Source organism: Lissotriton vulgaris, chromosome 1_1, assembly GCF_964263255.1.
Source record: "Lissotriton vulgaris chromosome 1_1, aLisVul1.2, whole genome shotgun sequence".
Lineage (NCBI taxonomy): Eukaryota > Metazoa > Chordata > Amphibia > Caudata > Salamandridae > Lissotriton > Lissotriton vulgaris.
Window position 1 is genome coordinate 1,230,072,023 of NC_141685.1, and position 5,740 is coordinate 1,230,077,762.

Genomic DNA, 5,740 nt, shown 5'->3' on the forward strand with positions numbered 1-5,740 from the left:
AGCTAATATTACTGCCAGTGCCCTTGGTAATATCACCACAGAACTTCAGGCGGAGAGACTTATGACGTTACAAAACCGTATGGTTTTAGATGTCATCTTAGCAGATCGTGGTGGGGTATGTAAGGTGATCCATTCGAGCTGCTGCATTTTCATTCCAGATAATGCTCCTACTGTCTATCAAGCCATCTCGAGGTTGCATAAGATCTCCGAATCCATACACGTGGATGTAGGGGATTGGACGCTGCTTGGATGGTTTTGGGGCCTGATGTCGACTTGGGGTTGGAAGATTCTGATGATCATCGGAGTCGTTGTAGTGTTCCTGTTCACGTGTTGCCTTTGTGTGCAGTGTGGTCCTGCCTTATGTGGCCTCTGTGCTACAACGTGTATGAGACAACCACCTGTTACCAAGGGGACTCAGTTGGACAGAGCTATGCTACAGCAACATCTCGATGGTCTGATGAATATCGAATATGATTCCGACTAGTGCTTGCCTACATGAGGGCAAAAGGAGCGTCTGAGGTTCCGTGACAATTGTAAGTGGTGTTTTCGACTCGCACGAATATGGTCGAGTCTGGTATCTATGAACCGCAAATGACGAGTTTAGTAAGTGTGCGCAGTTTCGCTGTGCTAACTTAAACCGTTCGTTTGTTATGTGGGTTTTTCATCTGTACCCACGGGTTCCATCTTAGATACGGCATCCATTTTGTCTCTTGCCCTCAAGTAGCCAGCGAACGGACGTTGTCCGCTTCGCGACCCTGGGACTCCCAAGATATTTGCGGAAGACACATGTTCTTTGTAAGTGCCTTTATGACGAGGGGGATGCTACTGTAAGGCAGATGGCGCCGCTCGAGGCTCATCTTGCCGCACAGGCTTATTGTCTCAGCCGTGCATCTCATTAGGCACGTCCCTTTGATGCCTGTATCTCGTGTTTCCCGTTACCTCCCCTTTTACACCCTTTTCGATCTCCCCACTGTCTCCGTCTTCCTCTACACCTGTCCTTGTTCCTATTTCGATCTGTTTTACTGCTGATTGGAATTTGCTAAGGGTGGGAAGATGGGCTTCTACAGTTGGGAACCGCCAAATGTTTCCGCACTTATGTTCCGGACCTCATGTGTTTCAAAGTGACCAAAGCGACCCCTCTGGGGGATAATCGTGGGAACTGGGTTGTAAACTTTTGTGTTCATGTTATCCTATGGGTAAAAACTGTATAAAAGGAGCGATCCACAGAACCAATTTGAAGCAGTCTCCCCAAGTTGCACGTTGTGTACTTGTCGTGATCTCTGTGTTCCCTGCAGCAAATAAACCTTGAATCTTTGACGTCGAAGGAAGTGTCCCGTGTCTCTGTGATTGTACGCCGGAGCAGGTTACCCACGAAGGTTTCAGGTGTTGTGCCCTGGCACCGCTGGGTCTTAAAGAACCTAGTCCTTCAAACTCCCAGCATGTGTTTGATTCTGACGAGATTTTGTTTAAACTATATACCGCTTATGCTGGGTTACCCCTCAAATATGTATTCATTAAGCCATCCCCCTCTGTCCTTGTGATGGAAAGTCTAAACAATCTTCTCTGCACATTTACATTTTTTGTTCTTTTTATGTTGTAGAATAGTAGAGGTTTATTATGCCATTGTTGGAAAAATGTAATCTGCGTTATTTTAAGGAGGCATTTATGGTTCTTCAACAAGTAGAAACCCCATTGGTATGCTATGTAACTGCCTTTCATCTACTGGTAGTTAGAAAATCTAGTGGAGTTACAAATATTTTATCAATTGAATAAGGGTATCAGCACAATGACTGTATTTAAAAGACTGTTCATGATTAGATTATGCGCTGCACATTTAACATTTGTGAGATGTTGAAGGAAAGTGAATTTGTGGCTATGCTCTTCAATGAAATTTGGGTATATTATGTTTTATACGTCCTATTTTAAACTAAGTGATATGCTGTTTTTATTTTTTAGAATTTCACTATTAAAAGAAGTCAAATCCTTTTGCTTTTAAACCTACATTTTATATATTTAAATAATCCGAAAACTCCAAATAAATTAGATGTTGTTTTGGATTCCACTGAAATATCTTTTATTGTTTTAAATGAATGAAATGAATTTTATCCATGTAGTTTTATGCATTTTAGTCTTAAATGTGAAGTTAAGTTTATTGATTGGTTGAAGCAGATTGGGTACTACTTGTACCAATCATGTTTCAGTGGAAAAGCCTTTTTGGATGCAACATTTATTGAGCTCAAGAGTGCATAGGTCTGGCTTCTAAACTGTGTATAATTGGACCCTAGAGCAGTCCAATCCTTCTGGAGTAAGGCAGGGTTATATGTCATCTCCTTCATTGTGAAAAATGTTCTTGATAAATTTTAAGAACACTATGGTGCCCGTGCCAACCATACTATTTGTAGATACTGTTGCTTCAGTTTGTAAGATGGTCAATACAATCCATATATTGTTACAACTTGTGGCTTTAGTGTCACCCAGGGGTTTAACAATCAATGTGGTCACTGAAAAGTCTACAAAACACGCAATATATTCCAATGTTAGTTCCTATCCTCTTCTATCCTGTCATAAATGTTTTATCAACTGGGGGTAACACTTAGGACTATTTTTCCTTTGTAAGAGCATATTGCTAAAGATGCTATCTGTTGCAAGAAATATATTAATGTGTTGACTTTATTAATATTTATATTGGAGTACAACCAATTGGTGTGATCCTGAAGGTATATCAAGCCAAACCTGCCTCCTCTACTATGTGTGAAGTTGACGTTTGGGGATATATTTTAGGTAATCATATAGGGAAGGTGACTAAGCATGGGCGAATTTTGCAAATTCGCGATCCGCGAATTTGTGGATTTGCGAATTCGCGATCCGCAAAATTCGCAAATTTGTGCGAATTTGCGAATTTTAGTTTTTTTGCGTGTTCACAGGTTTTTTTGCGTATTCGCAGGGTTTTTTTGCGTGTTCGCGGGGATTTTTGCGTCTTCGCAAGCCGCTTGCATAGCGAAGTTACCCATGCAGTCGTTTATGGGAGAGGGAGAGAGAGATAGATAGATAGATAGATAGGTAGATAGATAGATAGATAGATAGATAGATAGATAGATAGATAGATAGATAGATAGATAGATAGATAGATAGATAGATAGATAGATAGATAGATAGATAGATAAAGAGAGGGAAAGAGAGAGGGAGAGAGAGAACCAGAGAAAGAAAGAGAGGCCGGATCTATGAAGGGCCAGATTCCTGAGTTGCCCCTACAGAACATACAGCTTTTTATTTTGAGCAAAATGCATATGAAAATTGTGCTGTAAAGGTCTCTTTTAGTTTAACCCCTCCTGACAACTCAAAATGGGTGTATTTGCCATCCTCTCCCTTCTTCCTGTTTTTTTATATCTGTAAGTGCTTCCTGATGAGGTTTAATTCCTTGGACAGGTGCCTAACAATACTAACAATACCAATACCTGAAATTAATACCTTATCTAATAAGTAACCAAAAACAATATTTTTGTGACTTTCTATAACTATTCAATATTAAATATTTAAAATTATATACCAAAAAATTATCATGCTGTTTTTTGACAGAATAATTTTGTACTAGCGATATTCTTGACACAATATTTTGGTATCATGATATTAAAAACTCAATATTTTGTGTATTCACACAATGGATATTTCCTGTTAGCTTGCTTAGAACATGATGGCTAGGTTGACAGAATATTTATGAAATCTGCAGATTTGTGTGATAACCTAACAATGAAACTATAATTCTAGTTCTTGTGTTTGGTTAGACTCCTTGTTTTACAAATGTAATATTTACATTTTCAAAATGTTACTACCAGTTTTTTTCATACAGTCCCCCCCTCTAGATTTGCAATTCGGATTTGCCCAGTTCATCTGGGTATCTTGGAAAGATAAAGACACACCTGCACTTTGAGATGATTTTAAGCATTGTTATGTATAATGAGTTATTATTCATTTGCTACCAATTTGTTTATGAAAGGGCCTATTTTCATGCAGTATTTAGCTCCCTATTTATATGGGGCACAAAGGATTCCCAGATAAAATCAGTGTTATAGATTAGTTTGAATCTTTATTCTTTTTTTTTAAGGTTTTAAGTGGGTTTTTTTATTATTCTTACCCAGAAAACATCTTCTGCAACACGTTTCAAGAGGTGCACTCGGAGGATGACAAATTACAAAACAGATACCCTTTACTCAGGAGTGAGGGCATAGAGGCGAGGTGTTGGCAAACCAAATAAAAGCCAGCTGCTCTAAATCCTCAGACAAACCTGGAACATGCTGCAACTTTAAACCCTTTTTTTAACTTTTAAATATAGAAAGATAAAATGGAATAAAAACAGTCATTCATCACCCTCCCCTTAAAAAAAAAAAAAGTCATTCGTGGGCGAGAACAAAATGGAAACTGTACTGCTATAATACAAAACTGGCTACTACACGCTGTACATACCGGCTCAACCTCCCACCCAAAGCCTCCCCCCTCCCATTGGACGCTAGTGGTGCTGTCAGCATGGTCATTTGCCCGCCTGTTGGGCCTGTCTGCACAGGAGCACGTAGATCTTCTCTTTGATCCAGTCTTTGTTGTATGGTTGGTATGTCTGGGTGTCCGCACGGTAAACAAGATAGCTGAGATCAGCCAAGTCGTCGATGAAGTCGAACAGTTGATTCATAGTCTGCATATGTTCTTCCTTCTGGCCTCTTGGTGGGCTGAACAAGAAGAATTGTGTGAGACATGGTGCGCAGCTCGCTGTCGTTGGTATCAGACGCGCAAGAATCACTAGCGGTCTTATTCTGTTTGTTCCTAATATGTTTGTTTCTAATATTTTTGTTTCTATTTTGCTATGAGTAAATTCCCAGCAATGAATTGCAAATTTAATGTGCTACCTATAACATTTGACAACGTCTTTAGTGAAAGCCATTGAAAATTATACAAAGATAAAGTAATATCATTTTGGGCAGGCAAAACCATTCATAGCTTTCTTGATCACACAGAAGTAGAGATTTATCGGGCAAATGGTACGGAGCCATATTTAGCCAAACTACCACATTGCAAGTTCCTTAAAATTTGATTTTCCCAAACAACCACAGATATTATTGTATAAGTATTGTTGGCAGTTTTGAGTGAAAAATCAGATTCCTATCCTAAAAATGTGTTTAGCATCCATAATTACATTACTTGAACCACACAACCTGAAGATTTTCAAATACTTTAGACTCCTATGATAGAATTATCATTTATTTTATTTCACGTTATGCAATATATCACCCCTGCTCACTACCCCCCTCATACCTCTACAGCTATCTGGGAAGGACCTTTGGAAAATAGGTTCTAATCTCACAATCCAATGTTGGAAGAAATCATACTGTCATGTTTTTAGTCCTGGCCCCTTGATATACCTCTATAAAAGAATTATTGTCCAGAGATTTTCATTTTTGATTTGTGTTTTTGTGTCATTAGAGAAGTAAATTAGCTTTGGTAAACATTCTTGATCTGGGCCGAATATATTTGGACACCTTTTTTAAAAAATGGAGGATATGTTGCAGATTTGATGTAATATTTCAGGAACCATGAGACCTATATACTTCATATTCGTGTCAAAACATAGGTTTTGGGAGTCATGTAGTCTTACAGAGACAGTAAATAACTCTTTTCAGCAACCCTTCTGCCAGTTCTAAAAGATGGCTCTATAATGATGTATTTTAGCAATCATATTGTCAATTTATTTTAA

The 5,740-nt window shown here is 38.7% G+C and overlaps 1 pseudogene; it reads right to left on the reverse strand.

Annotated features, from left to right (window-relative positions):
* Positions 1 to 4,097: 4,097 nt before the first annotated feature.
* Positions 4,098 to 4,783, reverse strand: LOC147748918 (enhancer of rudimentary homolog pseudogene; annotated as a pseudogene).
* Positions 4,784 to 5,740: the final 957 nt, after the last annotated feature.